Source organism: Ictidomys tridecemlineatus, chromosome 13 (assembly GCF_052094955.1).
Source record: "Ictidomys tridecemlineatus isolate mIctTri1 chromosome 13, mIctTri1.hap1, whole genome shotgun sequence".
Classification (NCBI taxonomy): domain Eukaryota; kingdom Metazoa; phylum Chordata; class Mammalia; order Rodentia; family Sciuridae; genus Ictidomys; species Ictidomys tridecemlineatus.
The window spans coordinates 96,185,183-96,205,169 of record NC_135489.1 but is presented as its reverse complement, the minus strand read 5'-3'; the positions used below and the strand labels follow the sequence as shown (position 1 = coordinate 96,205,169).

General features: G+C 48.1%; 1 protein-coding gene and 1 long non-coding RNA gene across 3 annotated transcripts in view; one reads left to right on the top strand and one right to left on the bottom strand.

The window, feature by feature from the left end:
- Window positions 1–19,987, top strand: part of LOC144370058 (putative serine protease 47) — a 405,363-nt gene that overhangs the window by 140,058 nt on the left and 245,318 nt on the right. The gene's annotated exons all lie outside the window — the stretch shown is intronic.
- Window positions 11,883–17,716, bottom strand: LOC144370048 (uncharacterized). The gene is made up of 3 exons (XR_013429971.1): window positions 17,537–17,716; window positions 14,390–17,348; window positions 11,883–12,378 (listed from the first exon to the last, which is right to left on the bottom strand). It is a non-coding gene; the product is annotated as an uncharacterized LOC144370048 (long non-coding RNA).

The window sequence follows — 19,987 nt, the reverse complement described above, 5'->3', positions numbered from 1 at the left end:
GGACACAGATCCATATCTCTGCCCCCAGCTCCTCCCTGGTATGGGGCTAGCACCTGCCTGCTATGGCTGACCTGCTTCTCAGCTCAGCCTGTGCCTCCCTTGCCCACCAAGGTTCATGGAGTTTGAGGCTGCGGAGGAGATGGAGGATCCAAGGATGCAGTTGACAGGGGTTTTCCAGTGCCGACCTCCTCCTGTACCTCCAATGCTGCAACTTTCAAAGCCGCCAGTCCTGGAGGCTTTCCAACGCCCAGGTAGGGTTTCCTCTTTCCCACAGGAGCCCACGACAGTCTCTGAATGGTGACAAGGGCTAAGGCAAGTTGTGGTCTCAAATAAGACCTTTTCCTCAGTGTGGGGGATTTGGTCTTGAAGCAGAACAGCCCCCAGCCCCTGAGGTCCCTGCCACCCAGTCTAAACTGCGTATTCACCCTTACAAGTACACAGCTCCTTTGTCTCCTTGTCTGTCCAAAGAACACACATATCATCTGCACAGGACTTGGGTCCTGGAGGGTAGAGAACATGGAATTTCAGTCTCTCTAAATGTCCTCCCGCTAGACTCTCCTAGATGGCGCATCTGGTGCACTGTTATATCCCTCAGGTCCTAGGTCAGGTTGCCTCATGCATGGCATGCCAGGTTAGGTCCACTGAGCCTTGCCTACTACCCAGTGTTTGGGATGAACACGGATCCCTCATTCATGCACCACTCTGGTCTTCCCTGTCCTAGGGTGCACCTCCAGAGAGACCAACCCCAAAATACAGCCTGCCTGCTCATTAACAGCCAAACCAAAGGCACCAGAGACCAAGGTGCCTGAGACAAAGGCACGCAAGACCAAGGCGCGCAAGAACAAGGTGGCCAAGACCAAAGGGCCTGAGACCAAGGCGCCTGAGGAGATCCCACCTGAAGCCATCCAAGAGTACATGGACATCATGGATGAGCTATTTGGGCCTACCACCTTTCCCACATGGGAGCCCTCCCACTTGTCCACAGAAGAGCTTGCTGAGATCTTGGGAGAGGAAGGACTGGAGCATCAGGCAATAGAGGATTTATACCCAGACTCAAGTCTCCTGAGCTACGTCGATAAGGACTTTATCAACAAGGTGGGCTGCGCCTACAATCTTGGTGTAGTCAAGGTTGCAAAACTCATGGAATTGATCATCTAGCACAGATTCTCAGCAGAGTTGGTGTGTGTATGTGTATGTGTGTGTGTGTGTGTGGGGGGGTGTGCATGCACACACACACACACACACACATGCGTGCCCTCTTCTAAATGTTTGTAGCAGGTCGTTGGGCTATAATAGCCCCATGGTGTAATGAGAATGGGATCATCATTGCTTCCTGTTTCTACTAGAAGTCTTCCCGACTTGGGGCTATTTACTCCCAAGGTCACTCACACTCTCTTCCTTCTCATCCCAGGCAGAGAACATAATTCACTCCCGCTTCCTGGAAGAAATACTTTCCTCTGAACCATGTATAGATATCTTGTCGCTAACAAAAGAGCTGGACCAGGAGGAAGAACTCACGCCTGCCCAGGTAGAGAGGGAAGTAGGGTCCCCAAGTAGACCAGGTAGGAGGTACACGGGTTATACTCCTCACAAACAATGGCAGGAACACCAGGGGTTGGGGAGAAAGAAAAGATAGAGAAGAGAAAGAGGCACCACAGAGAACTATGGAGGTAGACAAACCAGGTTTAGGGGAGGTGGAGAAAGACACCACGTGGATAAGGCAGAGAGCAATACTGGCCAGCTAGGAGACAAAGGGACACAAATAGACAAGAAAGGGAGTGGCCACAGGTGGACAGAGGATCAAGGGATAGCACGTAGATGAGGAAGGCACAGGACCCTAGTCATGTGGCCCACAGGACGTCATCTGTCCCTATCCTACCTATGATCCATGTTTCCTTGAGTGACTTCACAGGACACAGGATGTAGAAGGGAAAGGAAGGAGACAGAAGATTCATGGATGGGTTCAGGGCATCAAGAAGAAAGCCCAGGAGGGTGGCCAGCAGAGACTCAGTCTGTCCCTTCACTTCCCACCTCCCATAGAAATGATTGTCCCAGTCCCTGTGGCCCATGTCATGCATGTAGAAGAGTTGGCCAGTGCCCATATTCTCCTTCAGCTTGTGAAGAAGCAGCTCTGCAGGGGCCTCAAGGTCATGGTATGTCCCAACAGGACTCAAGAGCTTCCCAGGCACCTGCCAACCAAGGTGCAGAGAAGCGGAAGCATCACACTGATCAAGGGGCCAGCATGGAGGACTGGTCCACAGAGGTGGCTTCCCAGGTCACGAAGAGGCGCAGGGCCATGGAGCCAGAGTTGCTGGGATCGAAGGACACTGCTGTCCTCCAAGGCCGTCGCGGGTCATCCTCGTTGGGGACCATCCACTCCAACCATCCTCCCCATAATTGCAGATCCTCCTCCTTAAACCTGGGGAACAAAGGCGTAGTGGGTCCCAGAAAAGCCACTTCTGCTGGGGGGCCACATAAGACAGCCAATGGCTGCAGTGTGGACGATGAGCTCCAAAGCCTGGATTTCCTCCTTATCTCCCAGCACCGCCTGCTGCCCTGGGGACTGTCCCAGAGCCAGGCCCCTCCAATAGAAACCCTGTGCTCAGGAGACCAAGCACTCCAGGCCCCACCCCCCAAGAGGGGACGCCTCAGCTCCCACCCTCCTCCAGGTGCCAGGACCATGAAGAGCGCTCTCACTGGACGCTCATGCAATGTGGAAAAGGTGCCCTGCACTGGGCCTCCCCTCCAGGTCATCGGAGGGCAAGGTGTGGACCTGGAGCTAGGTGGAACCTCACGGCCTCAGAAGAGAAAGTGTGTGTCATCTGGCAACCAGAAGAAGAGGCCCTGAGGACAGCAGTGTTGGCCGCTGGCCTCTGGGGTGGCTGCCCCTCAGGCAAGATCTCACCTTTGCTTCATTCTACACCAGAAGGGCCAAAGGTCTTCAGCTTGTGAAGACCTTCTTCCCCACACAGGGCAGTTCCTGCGGGTTCTCAGGAAAGTGAAGGGGGTGGGAGGGTACAGGGAATGTAGTAAGAGGGCAGGTGGGGGGCAGAAGGGAGGGTACTAGAGGGGAGGGTCACAATGTTCAAGCCTTGGTGGGAAGCTGTACCCTGGTGGACTGTCAGTTATAATAAAGGCAGTTTGGTAGGAAACATCTTCTGCAGCTGCTGCCTTCTGCCATGTGGTCTGTGCACGTCCATGCAGTGAGAACTGAGAAGAGATAACTCAGGTTGCCAGGACCAAGGGAGCACAAGCGTCCATCCACTGGGTCTTGTTTGCAGATTTAGACTGGTTCTTCCTCTTATCCTAGGACAAAACCCTAATCATCGCACCATTGAAAAGGCCTCTCTTGGTTTAGGGAATCTTCTCTGGGCATCCCTTCATGATCTGTGTCCCTTAAACATCTCTCTTACCAATTATCAGAGGGCCAGACATGAAGAGGAATCACAAAGAGGCAAAGCACATCTTCCTTGGTGGTGTAGCTCTGGGATCTGAGGACTGACATGTGGCTCTCAGACCGTAGTGTTAGTCCCCTGACACTGAATGTCATCAAACCCCAGCTCCTAGTGGCAGCAGTTCTCCTGTTGCTTTCCTGGGGGCAGCAGCCAGCCACTTCCAAAAATGCCCTGGAACTCATCTGACAGACCTAGCATCTCCTGTAGCTTGCCACTGCTCTGGGTCACTCTCTGTGCTGGCCACCTTAAGGTTGACCTGCACAGTTTGCCAGTTTTCAGTGCGACCAACTCGTCCTGCTCCAGTTGAGATGAGAGTCTGAATCTACAAACTCTACCCATCCCTAAGAGCCTTCATTAGGACTCATGCTGCAGCAGAATGGGAAGAGGTACAGATCATGAAGGGATGCGCAGCCACTGTTGGCATAAGGAGATGGGGAAACAAATTTATTTGAATTCAATAGATGGGCTCAAGCATGCAGTGTCCTAGCAGATACCCCCAGTGTTTCTGCCTAAGCATGGTTAGGGGAAGGACTCCTTGCTCTCCAGGCTTGGGACCACTTAAGGGCCCCCAAAGGGCGGAGTCATCTGGGGAGGACCTGCTATGGAAGCAAAAGGCTCTGAGTGAGCATGAGGCATTTGTGGCAGCCATGGCCATCACAGACAGGGGCATGCTTTTCTATAACATGCCTCTTGAGATCCTTGGTCCCTCCTGTGTCCTTTGGAAGGAGAGTCACTTTGGAGCCTTCAGTCCCCTGTGCCATTAACCAGGTTTCTGGCAATAAGCCTGGAAACAGTGGTTTTGTCTTTTTTCTTAGACAGCTTCTTTCTCCTCTCCTGAATGATCATGGACAGTGTGCTTGGACTGATCCCCAGCACGGCCATGGTCTTCCTGTGTAGTGGCCTGAGGAGAGATCATGGTCTTCCTCCCACCCTCCCACCCCCTCTACAGTCCTGACCATGAACTCCCTGGGGACCCAGCAGCCTGGAGGCTCTGACTGCATCCCAAGGCAGAACCACCACTGACATAGCTCTGACCCTCCCTAGTGTCATCCCTGCCCTGACCACAGCCTGACCTGTGTTCCTTGTGGCCGTCCCAAATGTAACCAAGTTCTCCTACAAACCAATGAGAAAAAGAAACTGAGGCTACACAACATGGATTGCACATTTACAAAACCGGGAAGTTTGCAAAGGAGAATGGTTTAATTACAAGGAGGCTAAAGTTTAGTGCTCCTGATAAGAGCTGGAGTGAGTTCTGACATGCACAAAAGGGATCAGATGTGATGTAGTTTGTGGTCTGTCTGTGTAATCAAACACCATGGTTCTTCATAGGACACAGGTTCCATGGGTTTCACAGACAGGGACAGAATGTTTTCTCAAGTATTTCTTGACAACTTTGAGCCCTCCTATCTCATTTGGATGGAGAACTGCTTTGGAGGCTTCAGGCCCCTGTGCCATTAATCAGGTTTCTAGATGTAATTCTGGAAACAGTATGTGTTTAGACAGCTTTTTTCTCCTCCCCTGAATGATGCTGGTCAGCGAGGATGGACAAAACCCCAGCATGGCCATGGTCTTCCTGGGTAGGTGGCCTGATAAGAGGACAAGGTCTGGCTTCTAGGGGAAGAAGTCACAGCGCCCTAGGGAAATGTCAACTGACACAACCAGCAAGACCCACTCCCCCTATTACTGATGTGCTCTGCTTTCTGACGGTGACCACAGGGACTGGCCCCTTGTGGATGCATGCCCTTGGTTAGCTGCACCTTCATTGAAACTCAGTTGAAGAAACTCCTCCTGGTGTCTCTGCACTGGGTAGGCTTGGTCAGAGTCTCCTGTTTCCCGGGACCTTGGCCAGCCTGTGCCATGCCAGCCAACATCTGAGCCGTGGTCTGCTAACATCTTAAAATTTATACTTTAGCTCATTATAAAAATCTTGAGGAAGACCTTCTCATGACACACATCACTCATCAAATATTAGAATTCTAAGGTTTTCAGTAGACTTTCATAGACTTTGCCTCCATATCAGCAATAAATTCATAGACATAGGCAAAGAGGGCTGAACTGAGGGAAGGGGTCTAGAGAGATGCTCTAATATAGGGGGCAGTTATAAGGGGCTGTAGGGACTGCTGTCCAAGAGGAATTAGTCTGTGGAGTGGGTAGGAGCCCTCCTGGTTAGAGAGCTGTGTAAAGAAAGCCATGATGTCTCTCAGTTCTCTTCAGAGCAAAAGAAAGCTACATTTTTTTGCATGAGAAATTCATGTGGGCTGGGGCTGGGGCTCAGCAGTAGAGTGCTCGCCTAGCAGGTGCAAGGCCCTGGGTTCCATCCTCAGCACCACATAAGAATAAATAAGTCAAATAAAGGTATTGTGTCCAACTACAACTAAAAATAAAAATATTTTTTAAAAAGAAATTCATTGTGAGCACTTACCACCAAGTGGAATAGAAACCCTTAGGGCGTGGGCAGTAGTAGGGTGGTTTAGGCCTGGGGATGGGGGAGAAGGAGACATGGGAAGAGACAACTGATAGATGAGTTAGCTTTTGGTCACTGTGACAAAATACCTGAGAAAATCAAGTTCAAAAGAGGAAATTTAACTTTGGGTCATGGTTTTGTGGTTTGTTTCTTTGTTACATGGTAACTTGGACACATTGCTTCAGTCCAGCGGGAGAGCACTACACTATGGCAGGAGCCGTAGTGAGAATTCCTCTTCACCTCATGGCTACAAGGAAACAAATTGGAGGACATGGTCCTCTGCACATCAAGAGCACCCCACCCTCATGACCGAACTTCTTTCCATTAGGCTCTGATACTTACAGTTTCTGTCATTTCCCATTAGTGGAGATAACACCTCTGAAGTGGGGGTTTAGGATGATCATGTTTTCCTAGGTTAATTTTTAGGGCTGTAACACCTGCTTCTGTTGAAACCACTGACTTCCCTTGGGCCTCTACTGGTGTCTGATGGTGACCTTTAGATGTCTTGGGGCTGACAACCCCACAACTGGATCACACCCACGCCACCACTTTGGGAACCCATGTCCTCTAAAGAACAATGAAGTTGATTACTAATGACAGATATGACCCATTTCACCTCCAGTCACTTTCGTGCATGCCTGAACTCTCCCCAGTTCTTTGTTCCATAAATAGCACTAAACCTTGGCCACCTTGTGGTAAAATCATTGTTCTTTGCCAACCTCCCCATTCCAATGATTGGCAAGCCATGTGGTGCGTAGCTTCCTTTTTACATTTTTTTTCCTCATTGATTCGTAGGAGAACTTGATTGGATTTGTGCCAGCCATGCTCAATATAGGTCAGGCTGAGGTCAGGCTGTGTCACACACTGTGTCAGTGGGGGTCTGTCTTGGGATGGAGTCAGGACCTCCAGGCTGTTTGGTCTCCAGTGAATGCACCCATCAGGGCTTAGAGGGGACAGAAGGGGTGTGACTTGGGTTATATTAGGGACTGTCTATAGTTGGGTCAGTCCCAGGTCAGGGACAGGTCACACGCTCCACTCTGCACTCTGGATGGTCAGGGGCTGTGGGGACCTGAGCTGAGCCAGACCCTGCCTCTGGCTGCTGCTGCTACTGCTGTCGTCCCTGAACCCTGAAGTTTCTCTCCCCACACCCCCAGCCTTTCACACATACTGTGAGGGGCCAATGGGAATACCCGGGTACAAGAAGACCTGCAGCCAGTGAGCAGAGTTTTCAAGGAAGGTGTCATTTTTGCATTTATTTCTTATGCTTTTGCTTCATGTCTGACCATACACTTCAGGACTATAGGGAACTTATTTTATTTGCCACTGTCAGGAAAAAATATCAAATGGAGCAGAATTGGTTCTGGGCACTTGGAATGAAGCAAGAAGCCATTGTTAATCACATACCACTGGGAACCACAGCTCAACCTTTATCTGGGCTGCACCCCACCCCACCATGCTGACCCAAGTGGGACAAACTACCTGTTCCTGAAACACGATTAAACTCTTGATCTTCTGGACAAACCACTCCTTCCACCAAACTATACAGAGACTTAAATTGTACTCATGCCCCTTCCTACAAAATGGCTTATTTTTTCCAGCACGGCAGTCTTCATTCGTAACTCAGTGCTGTCATCCCCAAAGCCCTTGCTGTTAAGGCTCTCCATGCAGCCAGGATGCACTTGGGCAGGTGCCCAAGTTGTAGGTGTTGTCAGGTCTCCAAGGTGATTTGCACTGGCAACCCAACTCCACATTAGGTGCCTTCACCATTATCATACCATTTTTATTTTTCCCCTCAAAACAGTGTTATTGAAATATTATTTATATACTATAAATCTCACTCATTACAAGTAGACAATTCAATGATTTTTGGTAAATTCATGGATTTGGGCAATAATCACCTAACTTGCTATCTTCACTCTTGCCTCCACTCCTAGAAAAATGTCAATAATTTTAAGTCCTTTTTTTTTTCCTATGAGCATTTCCTAGGCATTCCAGATAAATAAAACCACAGAACTTGTTGTCTTCTGCATCCAGCTTCCTTCACTTAACATAACCTATTTGAAGTTCTAGGCAGGTGCCTGTATTATGCTTCTTTTTATTCCATCCCATGGTTGTATCACTATGATATTTGTTTACCAGTTGACAAGCATTTGGTTGTTTGCAGTTTGGAGATATTATGTACAATGTTGCTATGAATATTCCTGTGAAAGTATTTGTGGAGACACATTTGTTTTAACTATTTTATTTTAATTCTTTAGTTTACTTACTTTCTTTTTGGACATGCAGTTTTGTTTTTCTTGGGTAAATTCTGAGAATTGAAACTGCTGGGTCATGTGGTAAGTTTTTGTTTAATATTTTATAAATTTCCAAACTGATTTCTAAAAGGTCTCTAATTTTACATTCCTGCTGAAATGTGAATGGGTTTCACTTTTTCTACATCCTTGCTAAGTTTGGATATCATCTCTTTTATCAGCCATTCAACTCAAATTAAGCGGTCTCCCATTTTAGTTTTAATTTGCATTTCCCTAATGCCTGATGATGCGGAACATATTTTCATGTGCTTCATTACCATTCACAAATCTTTTATTTTTCCAAATAAAAAAATTAATTCCAAGCTCGTCCAGTTTGTATATTATTATACTTATTAGTGTATATTAATTGTACTTAGACACATTCTCATTGCCAAACCCAGAAGCCTCTTAATCTTAAGCATCTCTTACTCTAATAAAGTGATCATTAAAATTAGCCATTGCACCAGGTTATTGATTAAATATTTAAAGGTATTATTTATGTTATAATATCTTTTGATTTCTAGAATTTCCTTTTGACTCTTTCTTGGAGTGTCCATCTGCCTGTTGACATCGCCCACAATGTATTCATAATTATTTCAGATTCTTGATCTGAATTTTTCAAAATGCCCACTAAATCTAAGCCTGGTTTTGATGTTTGGTTTTCCTTGAAGAAATGTTCTCTGATTCTGTTTCTTCTTCTCCTTCCTCATCCTCTTCTTTTTTCTTCTTCTTCTTCATGTATACCTTGAAATTTTCTGTACAAAGCCACATATGATCTGCTGGGTGAAAGGTTCATCAATGTGCAGTGCGATGTTTCGTGCTTATCTGGTGAGTATTTTAGGCTGTTTACTGTTTGACATGGCCATGGGGGTGACAGACTGTATTTCCTCTGCTGTCCTTACTTTCGTCTCCGCTCTTGCCTGTTAGTTGCCCAGTGGATCCTTACTGATTATGGGCTGAGACAGTTCCTTCCTCTCTCATTATACAGAAGCCCTACTGAGGTGGTGCTGAAGTGAGCATGTGGGACAGGAAGCACTCCCTAGTCTTAGGATTAGACCTCACAGTCTCACAGGGAGCCTTCATGCGCTCCCAACCATGATAGGGCAGGAATGAAAGAGGGAGCAGGAGGTTGATGTTTGCCACTCCAAGTCACTTAAATGCAGATAAAGTCATAAAGATCAGCTCTGGCATGACACTTTCTCCTGTAGCAGCTTTTATAGAGTAGAACTAATACTCTGGTAATAGTTCAGAATGGTTATTTTCCCCATGCCATTGCCACAAACAGGGGTACTGTTTGATCCTCTGGTCTAAAGCCTGAGAACCTGACAAGGCTCCTGGAGGTAGCACCCAAGGGAGTGAGGGGCCCCAGTGCTCCCATGGCCTCTCTGGAGTTCAAGTCTCCAGCAACTGCTCCACTGCAGTTTAGGTTTCCTCACCCAGCACTGGTGCCGGTGCCAGGTGTGTGCGCCTCGGCTTCCCTTCAGGTACGCCTTGAGTCTCCAGATAAGAATGTCTCTGCAAATGTGAGGGTCACCGTTTGCCTGGGGACCTCAATTATCTGAAGGACCTAAGAAGAGCTGTGGATGCTCAGTTTGTCAGCCTTCCTGTTTTGAGAGTGGGAGTGAGGACTTCCAAGCTCCTTCTGTTCCAGGCTGGAAGCAGCATCTCCAACGACCTTGGCTCACTTCTTGCCCTCTACAGCTCTTCTACAGTTGATCTTCCAATGAGCAGTAGCCTGTGTACTTGCACCACCTGTGAGGGTAGGGAGGCCCTAACCAAAAATTTCAAATCCTTCCTCCTGATAATGCTCTCCCCATAGGGCTGCTTGAAACCCTGCTCCAGGCCCAGCCAGTCACTCCCTCTCCTGAAGGCAGTATCTGGAGCTCACATTTGGGAGGGGTCATAAAAAGTCTCTCCTGGGTGATTGAGGCTGGGTTAGGGCAGCCTACAGAAGAGGGGAAAAACAGGCCTTCAAACTCTTTCAAAGTGGCATTGGGCTTACTCCTCTGTCACTACATGCTTCCTATAACATCTCAAGCAGTTTCTGAACCTTATATGCTTCAGCTCACCATTGAAAATAAATGACACTGAGTACTTGAGTTGCTTCACCTAAGGAAAAACCACTTGGGTGAAGCTGATGTTCGGTGGATCTGTCATGAGGACTAGGTGTGAGTTGAGATCTCTTGGTTTAGAGTGCGAGAATGCCCACGGATCAGAGAATCTCCCAGACCCTGCAATAGGAAAGACATTGCCCGGGTCCCCAGCACCAGTCAGCCTGAGGTTTCCATAGCACCAACAGAAGGTGGTACTCAGCCCTGAACCACCCAAGCTCCCCTGACCCTGTGCAGAAGATGCATGGACCACATGCTGTGCAAATAACTCATATGCAGACCATAGTTCTGAGCAGTCATGTTGGGTGAGATCACCTGTTTTGTTACCAGATGGAAAGCTCTTGTCTTCCACCTTCCATAGAGTATGGAGCTCCAAGACCCATCAAAGATGGTGGTTATACCATCATCCATTAGTAGAGGTGCTCTGGCCAAAGGCCAGGATTGTACTTAAAGCTCCTACAGTGTCTTCACACTGGAAAGGCCATTGTTGATCCTTCAGAAGGTCAAAGACAGGGAAGTCCTATTGCTAATGTTCATGAGAGTTCATCCATTCTCCTGTCAGTAAGGGTCCAGGAAATTGAGAAATATCAGGGTAGGAAACATTTACCACTGAAACCCATAAATGGTGTCCAGTTTATGTGACCATCTGGTAAATAAAAGCTCTCCCTTTCAACAAGGGATCTGAACATTGGGGGTGGGTATTGTGAGGCCTCTGGGTTCCTGTTGGCTGCATCAAAACCTGTGTCCAGCATATTTTTGGGAAAGACAGCCACACTACTTTAAAACTTATTTTTACTGGACCCCTAGTATAGGATCAGCTACATCAACAAGGTGACACTGGGATCCAACCCCAAGAGGCATGTGGACACAAGGGTAGGTGTACCCTGGGCCTTAGACAACAGGCACCATGTTCATGGGTGACTGGGCTGGGGAAGTGGACAGTGTCTACATGCCTGAAGCATCCTGTAGATGTAGATGAAAAGCACACCAGGTGTCAAAAAGGGGGCAGAGCTCTGAAAACCGCTGCCTTATGAGGATGAGCTTTCAGTCTGGCATCAGGGCCTTCTCTCTGCTTCTTGACCAGATTCCAGCCCCCACCACCGACATCTGAGAGACCTCTGGCTACAGGACAGGACCAGTCGTCATTCCTCAGGTCCACTGATTCCAACTAAGTCTGGGTTGTATGGTAGAAGTGTAGATAGCTTTTTACAAAATTGTTTTCAATATATCTGCATCAGATCACATATCTACTGAGGGGAAGCACTGCCTCCCTTACACTTGGACACCAGGTGTAAAGCCTGGCCTTCACTGAACAATCCGGTGCTCCCCAGGGTGGGAGCAGTCAGCCAGAGCAGAGAGACCATGACTATTGCTTAGAAAGCCCCCTGGCTCCCAACTTCCTCACAGTGCACCCTATGGCAGTGCTTTCTGCCCCAGGGCCCCTTGGCTGAAGATTCCTAAGAAGACCCCTTCCTCTTCCTTCTGGAAGCCAGATGACCAAGTGGAAGGGAAAGGAGAGCACTGAGGGACAGAAGGAGCCCAGAGGGCAGCACAGCCAGAGGAACAGGAGGATGAGTCTTTTATTTGGGTTGGTTTGCTGAACTTGGCTTTGGGAGTGGCTGATGATGGACAGGGAAGCTGAGGAAAGGAGCTGTTTAGATCAACAGTGGTCTTGAGTGAGAGAAGCTGCAGCAAGAGGCCGGAGGCCTGGGCAGAGGAAATATGTAGGGCCCTGACAGTCACTCAGGGACCTGCTGCTGTAACATGAGGATAAGTGGCACAAGGAGCCAGGTCTGTGTGCACATGAGCGTGTTCCAGGGCCCGGGGCAGCCGGAAGCTCTCAGAGGCTGGGATGGAAAGTCTGTGGGAGGAGGGTCAGGCGGAGGGTCTGGCAGAGAACTCCGCTTCCTGACTTTACTGATCCAGTCAATGAAGTAGGCAACCCTGGTGAAGACGCTGGGGTAGATGGGAGGCCTGCAGTCCAGGCCCCAGCTGGCCAGTCCTACCAGGACCCAGGCACTGGGGCCATAGCAGACAAGAGGACCCCCAGAATCACCCTGAGGAAAGAGAGAGAGGAGTTAGGATGGGGGCTGAGTGGGGGCAGAAATACCAGGTGGCAATGTTGGACACCCTGGGCTGCCACTATGTGAAGCAGGGCCCTAGTGAAGGCCAATCAGTTCAAGCCCCCAATGAGGGACACCAGAATGAAGCAGCAAGAAGCTCCGGAGATGATCCTCCCAGTGGAGATCGTGTTTCCAAATCCATCAGTCCATAGCCCCTCCCTAAATACTATATTTAGTAGTACACCTGGGTAGCTGTGAGCACCATAGTTTATTCCTGTTTACTGCCGAGTAGTGCACTAGTGTAGGGATATTGTTTAGTTTATTCGTTCATTAGCCTGCTACTGATCTTTTAGCTTTTTCTTAGTTTTGAACTATTACCCAAGAAACCTGCTGTGAACTGTCTTGTAGTCATATAGATGTCTTTCTTGGACATCTACAAGTCTTACTTTCACTTCTGCTGGGTAAATACCTAACATTACTATGTCTGGATTGTATGGTAGAAGTGTATATAGCTTTTTACAAAATTGTTTTCAAAATATTTGCACCAGATTACAACGCTACCATTCGGGTATGTTGAGGGTTCCAGGTGCTTCACATCCTTGTCAACAACTGACGTGGCCAGTCATTTGAATTCAGCCATTTAATTAATGTGTAGAGGCATCTCACTGGTGTTTGAGTTTGTATTTCTCCTGTGCCTGACAATATTGAGAGGTTTTTTCATTTGCTTGTTTGATATCTAAATGAACTCTCTGGTAAAGGGTTTCTTTCAATCTTTTCAAATCTTTCCATTTTGAAATAATGTAGGATTAGGCTAGATTTGCAGGATACTACAGAGGATCTACATATCCTGCACCTAGCTTCCTCTAGTGTTAACATCTGACATAACCATGGTACAAATACTTAAACCAAGGAAGTAGAGATGGTACAATATTATTAAATAAATATTCAGATTTCACTAGGAACAAACATCCCTATTCTTTTTTAAAATATTTTTTCTTAGTTGTAGTTGGACACAATAAGTTTATTTTCTTTATTTTCATGTGGTGCTGAGGATTGAACCCAGCTCCTCACACACGCTAGGTGAGCACTCTACCAGTGAGTCTCTGCCCCCAAATATCCCTATTCTATTCCAAGATCCAATCCAGGATCCCATCTTATCTTTAAATACCAAGTTTTATTAACCTACTTCAGTCTCATTCATTCCTTCTTTTCTATGACATTGGCATTTTTGTATACTACCAACCAGATATTAGTATTATTTTTTATTACCAGGGACTGAATCCATGGGCTTTTCACGACTGTTCCACATCCACACTTTCTTTTATTTTTAATATGAAAACAGTCTCCCTAAGTTGCAAAATGTCTCACTAAATTGCTGAGGCTTGGCATGAATTTGCAGTCAACCTCCTGAACCACTGGGCTTACAGATGTATTCCAACACACCAGGTGACCAATAGCCCCCCCAATTGTGGCTTACCCTTTATTTTTTGATGATTAGACAGCTGATATGAACTTACAGTAAAAACCCTGGGTACAAATATAATGTTAAAATACAGAAGAAAGCCAACAGTAAATCCTGTCTGCAGAAAATTCAGAATCAATTCCAAAGACTAAAAGGAAATCTGCTGGTTAGGGACAAGAAGGGAATGGAGAGTTGTGGGGAGGGCTGGTAACAGGTTGCATCAACCTCACAAAAGTCATCATGCTGTGCACTTACAAATAACTCATCCTGTGTGTATGCTACACATCAAAGTTTAAAACAGGCAACTAAAATGGATACTGTTTGAGGGTCCTCACAGCAGACAGCTTTGTGCTGGGATGGGCTGAGGAAGGTGCTGGTCTGAAGGAAGACTGATGAGGAATGGAGCCCACGGAAAATATGTAGAAGGAAGGAAGCAGGAAGTTTGGGGTCTCCACCAAGACACTTGAGGCCAACACAGGCCCCCCAGGGGAAACTGAGGCCAGCAGAACAGGCAAGAGAGCAGCAGAGCCCGACCTTACTTACTTGGCAGATGGCCTTTCCTGTTGAGAAGTCCCCCACACACAGCATCTCCTCCTGCACAGAGTACTTCCTGCCTTCTCCAGGTGTTTGCCCATAGAAGGTATTGCAGATGGTGCTATTCATAAGACTCACCTTAGCTTCCTGGAGAGAGTAGGGCAGTAACAATGGCTCTGTGAAAATGAGAAGGAGGTGAGTGACATGCACTGTGCCTTAGCAAAGAACCCAGACGACTCAGAACCCCCACTCTGCCTGACGCTCACCACTACTCTCAAGCATGGGTTTCAAACCTCGGTTCAGTCTTCCACGCTAAGCCCCCCACCCTTTTCTCAAAGCTGTCCACATACTTAGCCTATTCCTCCAACAACAGAACAACCTTTCCTGTTCCACAAAGTGGCAAATCCCACTAATTATGTGACTCCACTCCCTGGAATTCAGCAACCATTCACTCACCCACCTGTCCTCTCATGAACCATTCAGTCTACTCTCTACCCATCCATTACTAACCTTTTTGCCATCTCTTTATCCACTGACCTGCCCACCCACACGTCCACGCATTCACCCATTCCTCCATCCATCTACCCATCTTCCCACACTCATTTTCCATCTACTCTCATCAATCTCTCCATTCTTTCTTCCTTCTCCCCATCCACTAACACATACGACCACCCATCCACCAACTTCACCCATCCATCCATCCATCCATCATCCATCCATCCATGCATCCATCCATCCATCCATCCAATCATCTTCCCATCCAATTCCACATTCATCCTCCCATCTGTCAATCCATCCATCCATCCATCCTCTCACCCCATCACTTATCTATTCACTTGTCCTTGTGCTAGGCATATTTTACACACTGAGGTACAGGTTGACATTTGAGTTGGAAGAGACAGAGCAAGTAGAAGAAATGAACAAACTGTTAAGTGCTATGGACCAGATAGAACAGGGAGATGACAGCAGGGATTGCCTATTTCAAAATAGTTCACATGATGGAGTAAAACTGGGAGTAGCTGAGCTGAGCTGTAAATGTCAAGAAGAAAGAAGTAATGCAAAGAGCAGAGGGGAAAGAAAGCTAGGCTGGGAAAACAGCAAAGTAAATGGTCTAGGGATGGAGGTGGCCTTGCTCAAGGAGGAGCAAAGTGGACAGTGCTGCGAGTTATCAGATATGTGAGGGATGCAGCAGGAGCTGAGGCAGAGAAGGGGCAGAGCACTGATACTATGTACAGCCTTATAGCCAAGGTGGGGAGTTGACATTTGATTCTACGTGCCCATAATAGGCCACCATGTGGGGACTTGAGTAGAAGTACACAGGATGGAAAATGGGAGAGAAATTTGGAGTCAACAGGCAGGAAACAGTGATTTATTGTGCCAGGGTAAAAAAGAGCAGTGGAGTTCCTACCAGGTGCCTTGGGACACTGTCTGGAACATTAAAACAAGACTTGGATCTTGTCTTCAAGGAAGAACCAGAATGTGTTTATACACATATGTGTGCTGGGGGCTGGCCATCCCATGACTAGGGAGTGTTCCTAACACTGGGTGGGCAGGTATTAGGCTTGTGGGCAGAGCACTCACTGAAGACATGGTCTGTCCAAAACACCTCTAACACCTCTGTTGAGAGACACGGAACCAAATGCTGACCCCATGGATGATTACAAATTTGTACTGTTCTTTCTTTCATTGAAAATACACCAGAAGCATTTCCCCAAACCATCAACAATCCTTTCTTTATTAAATCATCCAGGCATAAGCCTTTGTCTATAATTCTCTTCTTTCAATCTGACAAGGCAACACAAAAACCCAAAGCTTTCTTCATTATGCAGTTTACATGACAAGAATGGGAAGTGGACAAGATAAGAGCTAGGTGAGCTCATAGACATTAACCATTCCTAAATTGGGATCACTCTGACTTCATCATGCAGGCTCTGGGGTCAGATGCCACATGTGACTTCCCACTTTTCCCAAGCACCTTTCCAAGGATTCTCAAAGGCCTGTGTGTTTAAAGTTTGGCCCCAACCCGTGACACTATTGGGAGGTGCTGGAATCTTGAAGCAATGGGGTGTACAGGAGGAGGGTAGGTCACTGGAGGTGTGCCCTTAAAGGGGATGTCAGGAACCCGGCCCCTCCTCTGGCTCTCTGCTTCCTGGGCAGCACTGCTCCATAACTTGCTCAGGATGTAAAGTCATCCCCATGTAACATCATAAACCATGAATCAAAATAACCCTTTCCTCTTTTTCAGTCATTATCTCAGGCAAGTTTGTTTTGCTTTGTTTTTACAGTAATGGAAAGCCAACTAACAACCCGGAACGGGACAGCCCCCAGGAACAGCTTTTGAGTTCATTCAAGTCATCCCAAACCTTGGCTGATTAAACACTCGAATCAAAATCCACAAAGACTCCAACAAACCAGATTCTTGATTCCAGTTGTTAAGGATCCCCAGATATTCAGGGACTGGGCCACATGGAACTCTGAAGCCTAGAATCATACACTTTCAGAACTAAAGGGATGTAGCACTTGCCCAGTCCTCATCTGAGAGATCATGGAAATGAGGCACAGGGGGGTCAAGTCCAGGGGCTTCAGAAACCAGCCTGGGCCTCTTGCCTGGCTGAACCACCCCTCTCCTGTTGCCCTGATGCTTCCTCCTGTCCTTCATTTCCCTTCCTGCCTCTCCCAGGCCCCCTCACTCTTCTCGGAGAGCCTTCCCCAGCCAGTTATCCAACAGGACCTTTGACTGGGCAGCTGCATGTCTGCACGTGGGAGGCAGACAGGAACCACATAGGGGGTGAAGTTCACAGGCAGGTGCAGCTGCAACATGGCAATGTCACTCCCGAAGACATAGAGCTTCTCAAAGTCTCGATGGGTGATAATCTGGTTCACGAGCATCTTCTGGGTGTGCTGGGTGTGCTGGTACAGCTGGGTGTTCCCCAGGAAGACCTCATAGTCCTGTGGTGCCTGGGATTTGCTGGAGGAGGAAGGGCCCATTATCAGCATCGTCTCTGATTCAGGGGCCCCCACTCTTCCTGCATCCTCATCCCACTGCCCACACTGCTCTGGACCCCCTTCTCCCAGCCCTGATTCCAGGCACCTTTGTCTCCTCCCTTCTAACACTCAGGAGCCTTCTCGCTCTGGGTTGATGAACATTCAACTCACATGTGTTTAGACATGTATGTGTTTAGACAGCTTCTTTCTCCTCCCATGAATGATGCTGGTCAGTGAGGATGGACAAAACCCCAGCATGGCCATGGTCTTCCTGAGTCGGTGACCTGATGAGAGGAGAAGAAGTCACAGCACACTAGGGAGTCATCAACTGACACCACCAAGACCCACTCCCTACATTAATGAAAAGCTGTGCTTCCTGACAGTGACCAGAGGGACTGGGCCCTTGTGGGCTCCCTTTTTTTAGATGCACTCTTATAGAAACTCAGTTTATAAACCTCCTTCTGATCTCTATGCATTGGCCAGGGCAGTTCCTGGGGTCTTGGCCAGACTGTGGCACCCTGGCTAAACATCTGAGGCATTGTCTGCTAACATCTCACTATTTTGCTGCAGATCATTACAAAATCACTTTAGGAAGACATTCACACAACTCACATCACCCATCAAATATTAGAATTCTCCTTTTCATAGACTTTGCCTCCATATCGGCAATAAACATTTCCTTCATGACTACAACAAAAAATAGAGTACTTCTAACAGCTCAAAAAGAAATCCCTTCCGTTTTAGCTATCAACCCCATTCCCCCGTATGTTTTCCCAACACTTTTGAACTATCTCTATGCCTATCTACTCTTCCCACCATTTATTTGATATGTGCAAGTGTGGCCCTTGGGTGTTCAGTTTAAGCACTGCATCTCCCATGGTTCAAGATTTAAGAACGCATGACATTCTTTCAACTTTATGTTGAACATTCTTAACTAAAACTGTCATTTCCCATGCAGCTGGGTGGGTGGGACAAGTACAATGTCACTCGTACACTTTAGGTCCACTGCCTTGATTCATTTCAAGTTGAGAACAGTTCTGTGACCATGGCTTTTGCACCTCCAGCCAAAATGTTCAAGTGCTAATCTAGTTGTGGCCACGTCAAGAATTCTCTTGGGAAAACCCTGTTTACAGATACACTGAGATGGCAGAATCTTTTCCCCACTGGTGCTTGTGCTTAGAAGTGCTCTGGGCAGGATGTGCTCCTGGTGACCTTCAGGCTTCCTCAGGTCTAGCTGGGGAGACATTTCACTCAGGTGCTTTTGTTTAGTTGTGCAAGGCCAGGAAAAAACAGAGGGTTTTCCAAGGAGAGTCAGCAAAAGGAAGGCTGATGGGGTGATGGACCCATAAATTATGAACTTGTCACCTCCACATAGGCCTTGGAGTGCCTGGAACTTTCCTGGAGAAGGGAGGTCTCCTTCCTGTAGGTGAGAATGCTGAGAGGCATGGTGCCACTTGGCAGAGTCAGTTTCCAGCGAGATGCCTTGGACGCTGACCCACTGTCAGCAAAGGATGCCAAGGGGCCTCTAGTCAGGGAGGTGCACAATAGACCATGTTCAGGGAGTCTTTGAGTATTGGGAACAAGATTTCTCTGAGTGTAACTTTTGATTGGAGGAAGCCTAAATTTCACTCAGAGAAAGTTGCAAACCACAAGATTTCCTGCCCACCAGACCCTGAGCTGTTGCCATTCCTCCTCAGATGCCTAGTGACAAAGGCTGGGGGCCTCACTCCTACAGCCACTTTCCCTGACTTTGCTTCCACAGCATCTCGAGTGCTGAGACCAGGCAGAACCTGGCTCCCCTATGTCTCCCCTCAGAGACCTGCCCTGTCTTCCCTCTGCTCCTGTGCCAACACACCAGCCATCTGGGTGCTGCCCATGTTACCTCCTGTGACTGCACTAGTCTCCCAGGGGAACCCACTTGTGCAGTGTGCTTACCCTGAAATGTCAATGGCTGCAGGAGCTGGTGTCCCTGATGTGTGTGTGTGTGTGTGTCTGGGCTATTCAACTCTGGTCAACAGGGGCCAGACGGAGACTAGGAGAGCCACATTCAGAAGGTTGCCCTCACTCAGGCACCTCAAGTGGAGGGCCCCAGGGGCCTTCTGAGGTGGTGTGGATCACCCTGCTCCATTCCTCACAGCAGCTTCTGCCTGGAGGACCACTGTGCCTATCTCAGCCAGTGGGGGGACCCAGAACTATGGGAGCTGATGGACTTTGACCTTCACACTCCAGCAACACCACCATTTGCCCACCTGACCCCCATTGTCTTCCCAATGAATGCCCACCCATGGCCACAGGGAGTGTACGGGGAGGGTACACCAGCTGCAGTGCCACCAGACGACTCCAGTGGACCTCAGAGCATCTACAGAAACTTCAGGCACTGGCAGTGCTTCAAGATCCTGGTCCACCAGCACCTTCCTAAGACTCCACTCATGTGAGTGTTCTTCCCTGGGACCCAGAACTCCTCCTTGAGATGTGACAGGGACAGAAAAGGAGGCTGGGATGTAGGGGAACTGGAAGGAAGGTCCTGAGGGTGGGAAACAAGCTGAGAGACCCACATTCCCAGCATCATTGATCTCACTCCAGGGGAGGAAATGTGCCTTAAGTCAGTGCCCATCACAGCCC